The sequence below is a fragment of the Ursus maritimus genome, unplaced genomic scaffold (genome assembly GCF_017311325.1).
Source record: "Ursus maritimus isolate PB19 unplaced genomic scaffold, ASM1731132v1 scaffold_19, whole genome shotgun sequence".
In the NCBI taxonomy this organism is placed as follows: Eukaryota; Metazoa; Chordata; class Mammalia; order Carnivora; family Ursidae; genus Ursus; species Ursus maritimus.
In genome coordinates this window covers 40770281-40778124 of record NW_024424341.1, presented here as the reverse complement: position 1 = coordinate 40778124, position 7844 = coordinate 40770281, and positions in this window count along the sequence as shown.

Here is a 7844-nt window from a genome sequence, read left to right as displayed (position 1 = left end):
TATCCCATTCCCCCACCCCCTCCCCTCTGTAGCCCTCAGTTTGTTTCCCAGAGTCCATAGTCTCTCATGCTTCATTCCCCCTTCTGATTACCCCCCTTTCTTTATCCCTTTCTTCCCCTACTGATCATCCTAGTTCTTATGTTCCATAGATGAGAGAAATCATATGATAATTGTCTTTCTCTGCTTGACTTACTTCACTTAGCATAATCTCCTCCAGTGCCGTCCATGTTGCAGCAAATGTTGAGAACTCGTTCTTTCTGATAGCTGAGTAATATTCCATTGTATATATGGACCACATCTTCTTAATCCAGTCATCTGTTGAAGGGCATCTCGGCTCCTTCCATGATTTAGCTATTGTGGACAATGCTGCTATGAACATTGGGGTGCATATGGCCCTTCTCTTCACTACGTCTGTATCTTTGGGGTAAATACACAGTAGTGCAATGGCTGGGTCATAGGGTAGCTCAATTTTTAACTTTTTGAGGGACCTCCACACTGTTTTCCAAAGTGGCTGCACCAACTTGCATTCCCACCAACAGTGTAAGAGGGTTCCCCTTTCTCCACATCCTCTCCAACATTTGTTGTTTCCTGTTTTGTTAATTTTAGCCATTCTGACTGGCGTAGGGTGGTATCTGATTGTGGTTTTGTTTTGTATTTTCCTGATGGCAAGCGATGTGGAGCATTAAAAACTTTAATCTTAACAGCACTAAAGATCTAAAAATCGGGGTAAATTGTTAAGTAGTACACAGAATACAAGAACAAAAAGGCTCTTAAGAACCTTCAATGGCTTCTTCCCTGGGGGCTTTTGCCCAATGGTGTTAAAAAGCCTGCTTTTGGTCAGATCTTGAGTCACAGACACACCTGAGTCCTGAAACCACCAGAGGAACAGACTCTAAAGCAGTGTTTCTCCAAATTTAGTCACTATCACCAGGAATTTGTGGAAATGCAAGTCCCTGATGTCCTCCTTACTCCTAATAAATTCGGAGTGAGGCATAGCTATCTGTTAAAGCCTCCGGTGGATTCTGATGCACCCAAGGGTGAGAACCGCTGACCTGAAGAGCCGCTTTCACTGGGCAAGACCCTTGCTGTCACTTGACTCTGAGCCCTTCCCCAAGAAGCAGGCAACTAGCTGCACTTTTCTTGCCCGGAAGACAGTGTTAGGAAGATAAAATGTCAGCCTCTTGCCAAAGGCTGAAATCTTTTTTTTTTTTTTTTTAAGATTTTATTTATTGGGGCGCCTGGGTGGCACAGCGGTTAAGCGTCTGCCTTCGGCTGGGGGAGTGATCCCGGCGTTATGGGATCGAGCCCCACATCAGGCTCCTCTGCTATAAGCCTGCTTCTTCCTCTCCTACTCCCCCTGCTTGTGTTCCCTCTCTCGCTGGCTGTCTCTCTCTGTCAAATAAATAAATAAAATCTTAAAAAAAAAAAGATTTTATTTATTTATTTGACAGACAGCCAGCGAGAGAGGGAACACAAACAGGGGGAGTGGGAGAAGCAGTCTTCCCCGCTGAGCAGGGGGCCCGATGTAGGGCTCAATCCCAGAACGCTGGCATCATGACCTGAGCCGAAGGCAGACGCTCAACGACTGAGCCACCCAGGCTCCCCCTTATGTTGAAATCTTAACCCCCACAGCTCAGAATGTGAATTTATTAGGAAATCGGGCCATTGCCGAAGCAATTAGTTAAAATGAAGTCACACCAGTGTAGAGTGAGCCATTAATCCAGTGGGACTGGTGTCCTTACTAAGAGGGGAAATTTGGACACAGGCGTGCATGGAGGGAAGATGGTGGGAAGACACGGAGATGGGCGACTATAGCCTGGCTGTGCATCAAGAGGGAGCAAGCGTTGGACACTTGGCGCTTGAATGGAGCAGGCCTGAAACCAGGGACACTGAACAACATCATCACTGCCATGGTCTTGTAACTGACATGTAATGTATCAAAGAATCTAAAGCCAGGAGCATGGAGTGAGGACACAGGGAATTCCTTCTGGTTGGTCAAGAAAAGAAGCAGGACAAGAGGAGAAAATGAAAACAAAGTAACACAAGACATAAACTTAAAAAAAAAAAAAAAAAGACACAGCAAGCCCTGCTGCCTCACCACTCCAGGCCTTCCTGATTGAGCTACTGAATAGCGGCTGGGGCTAGGAAGGAAAAGTTCTGGAGCCATTCCGTTGGCCAATGAATCACTCCCTTCCCATTGGCTCAGAGCGCTTTCTTTTTTTTTTTTTTTTAAGTCAATGGACTAACATACAATGTATCATTGGTTGCAGAGGTAGAGTTCAGCGACTCATCTGTTGCACAGAACACCCTGTGCTCCTTCCGTCGCCCAGTTACCCCATCCCCCCAATCCCATCCAGCAACACTGTTGCCTAGAGTTCAGTGTCTCTTGTGGTTTGTCTCCCTCTCTGATTTCGTCTTCTTTTATTCTTCCCTCCCTTCCCCTATGTTCATCCTAACCAAAGAGGTAAAGGATCTATACTCTGAAAACTACAGAACACTTAGGAAAGAAATTGAGGAAGCCACAAAGAAATGGGAAAACATCCCATGCTCATGGATTGGAAGATCTCGAGGGCTTTTGATGACCATACCAGAAAACAGGTAAAACAGATTGCTTTGAAAAATTTGTTTCCTACATTGGGTGCTTGTCCAGCTCTTTGCCCCTGGTGTCCTACAGAGTGGTTCTGACTTCGGATTCCTGGAGCTTCTTTTTTTTTTAATGATTTTTTATTATATTATGTTAGGCACCATACAGTACATCCCCGGTTTCCGATATAAAGTTCGATGATGCATTAGTTGCGTATAACACCCACTGCACCATGCAATACGTGCCCTCCTTACTACCCATCACCAGTCTACCCCATTCCCCCACCCCCCTCCCCTCTGAAGCCCTCAGTTTATTTCTCAGAGTCCATAGTCTCCCATGCTTCATTCCCCCTTCTGATTACCCCCCCTTTCTTTATCCCTTTCTTCCCCTACTGATCATCCTAGTTCTTATGTTCCATAGATGAGAGAAATCATATGATAGTTGTCTTTCTCTGCTTGGCTTACTTCACTTAGCATTATCTCCTCCAGTGCCGTCCATGTTGCTGCAAATGTTGAGAACTCGTTCTTTCTGATAGCTGAGGAATATTCCATTGTATATATGGACCTCAACTTCTTAATCCAGTCATCTATTGAAGGGCATCTCGGCTCCTTCCACGATTTAGCTATTGTGGACAATGCTGCTATGAACATTGGGGTGCATATGGCCCTTCTCTTCACTACGTCTGTATCTTTGGGGTAAACACCCAGTAGTGCAATGGCTGGGTCATAGGGTAGCTCCATTTTTAACTTTTTAAGGGACCTCCATACTGTTTTCCAGAGTCGGATTCCCGGAGCTTCTGACAGAAAGGAGCTTCCTTCCGTCTCTCCAGGTGGGCTGAGCCAGCAGGGATGACTGTGCAATGTCATTTCCTTCCTAAATTCGAAGCTCCTTGAGGACTGTTAGTGTCCTGATCACCTTCTGTCACCGTATGTCTCACACACGAGAGGAACCCGATGACACGTGGCTAATATAGTCATGCGTACGTGGAATAGGTGTGACGTTTTTCAGGTGTGAGGCCCATATGTCATCGTTGAGCGTGTTTTCTGCTCTGCGCTGGGGTTCCTTGTATTCATCACAATCACGTCTGAAGTTCACTGGAAACTTCAATATGCCGGAAACTATCCTTTCCCTAATCACAATTTGGGCTTCTCCTTTTAAGAATCCTATGACTTGGGGCGCCTGGGTGGCACAGCGGTTAAGCGTCTGCCTTCGGCTCAGGGCGTGATCCCGGTGTTATGGGATCGAGCCCCACGTCGGGCTCCTCCTCTGTGAGCCTGCTTCTTCCTCTCCCACTCCCCCTGCTTGTGTTCCCTCTCTCGCTGGCTGTCTCTCTCTCTCTGTCAAATAAATAAATAAAATCTTAAAAAAAAAAAATCCTATGACTTAAGTACTGTTATGTGGGGGTGGGGGCATGAAATATAAAGAAGTGTAGACAGCATAATGGAAAACTTGAGGAATAACCATAATCAGAACACAGATATCTCTGGTCCAGAACCTTGACTGAGAAATAGACATCATGGGGCACCTGGGTGACTTAGTCGGTTAAGCGTCAGACTCTTTGTTTCAGCTCAGGTCCTGATCTCTCTGTCATGGGATCGAGCCCCACATCGGGCTCTGAGGTCAGCCTGGAGCTTGCTTCAGATTCTGTCTCCCTCTCCCTCCTACTCACTCTCTCTCAAAAAATTAATAAAATCTTAAAAAAAAGAAATAGACATTATAAGGACCTTTGCAGGTTCCGCCTGCCCAGCCCCAATTGCATGCTCTTTCACCCTCGGTAGTTGCCAACTGAAATAAATTTGTTGCCAGTTCTTCCGTTCAACCTTCTTTTTTTTTTCTTTCCCCCTCTCACAGATGTTCCCCAAAGAGGTACATGTAGTTTGCCTGCTTTGGAATTAGAGCACATATACCCTTCTAGGACTTCCTTCTTTCGCTTGCCGTTATGTTCCTCAGATTTGTCAACGTTAAGTTTGTTTTAGTTGTGGTTCATTTATTTTTTTTTATTGCCTTAAAGTATCTGAGTGCATGAATATATCACAGTTTATCCATCCTATCAGTGATAGTTTTTGTTTCTCAGTTCTTACTAAGAAGATCAATGCTGTTTTGAAAAATCTTGATCAATCCCCTTGTTCACATGTGCCAGAATGTTTAATTATTTAAGAGTGGGAATTTCTGGGTCATGGAGGATGCCCAGATTACTCCCTATGCTTATTTTCAAGTGTTCTGATCGAATTAGATTACCATCAGGAATAGGTGAATATCCCCATGGCTGCACATCACTGCTCACCACTGATGACATCTGCGTTTTTAACATACTTGCCAAGTATTGAATGTATCACTATTGTTCCCATTGCCTTTGCGTGATTGCTAAGAAGGCAACACTGTTTCACTGTTGGCCCCCTTGCTTTTGCATGATTGCTAATAAGCCAACACTGTCTCGCTCTTGGTCCCCTTGCCTTTGCAAGATTATTGACAAAATTCCGTTTTCTCATGTTCGTGGGTCATTTGTTGCCTGTTTTGTGAAATACGTTTGGTTTTTTTTTTTTATTGTGTTGCTTCTATTTCTATTGGTTATTTTTTGTTTTTATTTGCAGGTAGAAGTGCCTTATGTATTCTGATCATGCTGCTTGGCCAGTAAGGTAGGAGAATTACATCTTCTCCCAGTTTGTGGTTTGTACATTTCTTTCTTTTCCATAGGGTCATTCGCCAAACAGTTTTTACTTTTAATGAAATCAAACTTAGGCAGGTTTACTTTATGATGGGTAAATTTGGAGTCTTGTTTAAAAATAAATCACTGCCAGTGCTCATTGCAATACACACTGTCCTTAATACCCATCACGGGGCCGACCCATCCCCCGCCCCCTCCCCTCTGAAGCCCTCAGTTTGTTTCCCAGAGTCCATAGCACTGGGTATTATATGCAAATAGTGAATCATGGAACACTACATCAAAAACTAATGAACTGTATGGTGACTAACATAACATAATAAGAAAAGTGAAAATTAAAATAAATCACTCCCTTCCCAAATCATACAGATGTCTTATATTGTCTTTTAAAATATGGTGGTTTTGCTTTTCACACAGAAGTATTCATCCACTTGGAATTGCTTTTCTCCGGGATAGGGAGAAGGGGTTTATTATTTTTTTCAATTTGCACTGAATAAGTACTGGCTCCATTTAATAAATAGTTTGCCTTCCCCACAGCACAGCAATCTGTTAGGAAGCAAATTTTTATATTGATTGACTTTGCTTCTGGGCTGTCTTTTGTTACATTGATTCATTTGTCCATCCATGTGGACAATAAGTCTTAATTACTATAGCTTTTTAAAAATTCTTTATTTAGGGGCGCCTGGGTGGCACAGCGGTTGGGCGTCTGCCTTCGGCTCAGGGCGTGATTCCCGCATTGCAGGATCGAGCCCCACGTCAGGCTCCTCCGCTGTGGGCCTGCTTCTTCCTCTCCCACTCCTCCTGCTTGTGTTCCCTCTCTCGCTGGCTGTTTCTATCTCTGTCGGATAGATGAATAAAATCTTTAAAAAAAATAAAAAATAAAAAATAAAAAAAAATAAAAATTATTTAAATTCAATTTAGTTAACATACATTATTAATTTCAGAGGTAGAATTTATCGATTCATCATTTGCATTTAACACCCAGTGCTCATTCCATCCAGTGCCCCCTTAGTGCCGATCACCCAGGTACCCCCGCTCCCACCCGCCTCCCCTCCAGCAACCCTCAGTCTGTTTCCTGGAGTTCAGCCCTCTTATGTTTTGCCTCCCACAGACGACTGGATAAAGATGTGGTGCGTATATATGCCACGGAATAGTACTCAGCCGTCAAAGAGAGTGAACTCTTGTTGTTGCAAGATGAGGATGGAACTACAGAGTATTGTGCTAAGCAAAATAAGTCAGAGGAATGCAGATACCATATGATTTCACTCATGTGGAATTTAAGAAACAGAACAGATGAACATAGGGGAAGGGAAGGAAAAATACTAGAGCTTTCAAATGAAATCTGTGTAAGGTAGGTCCCGTTCAGCCAACACCCCCTCCCCACCCTGCGCTGTGCTGTGGGAGTAGCTGGTTTACACTAAGGTCCTCTGTCTCCCTCATACACTTTAGGATTATATTTTGAAATAAAAATTTTGTTGGGATTTCATTAGCAGTGTACTGAATATAGAGATGTATATGGAGAGTAGGGACATCTTTATAGTAATGATCATTCCTGTACAAGAACTTAGCACAATTCATTTCTTTCATTTGTATATGTCTATCAATAAATATTCATACTTTGTCCAATAAGGCTTATAATCTTTTATTAGATTTCTTTCTAGCTACTTTATATTTTTCTTGCCATTTTGCACAGGACATTCTTAATTTTCAATTACTATTTTCTAAATTCAGGTAGACTACAGTGTTACATTAGTTTCAGGTGTATAATATAGTGAGTCAGCAGTTACTCAGTGCTCATTGTGATACGTGTGTTCTTATCCCCTTCACCTCTTTTACCCATTCCCCCCACCCACTCCCCTCTGGCAACCATTACTTCTCTACATTTAAGAGTCTGTTTTTTGGTTTGTCTCTCTTTTTCTTTTTCTTTCTTTCTTTCTTTCTTTCTTTGCTTTGTTCATTTGTTTTGTTTCTTAAATTCCACATATGAGTGAAACATATGGTATTTGTCTTTCTCCGACTTATTTTACTTAGCATTACACCCTCTAGATCCATCTGTGTTGTTGCCAACAGCAAGATCTCATCCTCTGTTTATGGCCAAGTAATAGTCCACTGTGTGTGTGTGTCTGTGTATGTCTGTGTCTGTGTGTCTGTGTGTCTGTGTGTACATACATCTTCTTTCCCCATTCATCTCTCCGTGGGCACTTGGGTTGCTTCCATATCTGGGCTATTCCAACAACAACAACAACAACAATAATGCAATAAACATAGGGGTGCACGTATCTGTTCAGATTGGTCTTTCTGCGTCTCTGGGTAAATACCCAAAGAGAGGAGTGACTGGATCATGTGGTAATTCTAGTTCTAGTTTTCTGAGGGACCTCCACACTGTTTTCCACGGTGGCTGCACCAGCTTGCGTCCCCACCCACAGTGCATGGAGATTTCTCTCTCTCCACATCCGGGCCACACTTGATACTTCTTGTCTTTGTGATTCTAGTCATTCTGACCGTGTGGGGTGACATCTCGTTGTGGTTTTGACGTGCGTTTCCCTGATGATGAGTGATGTCGAGCATCTTTTCATGTGTCTGTTGGCCATCTGTGTC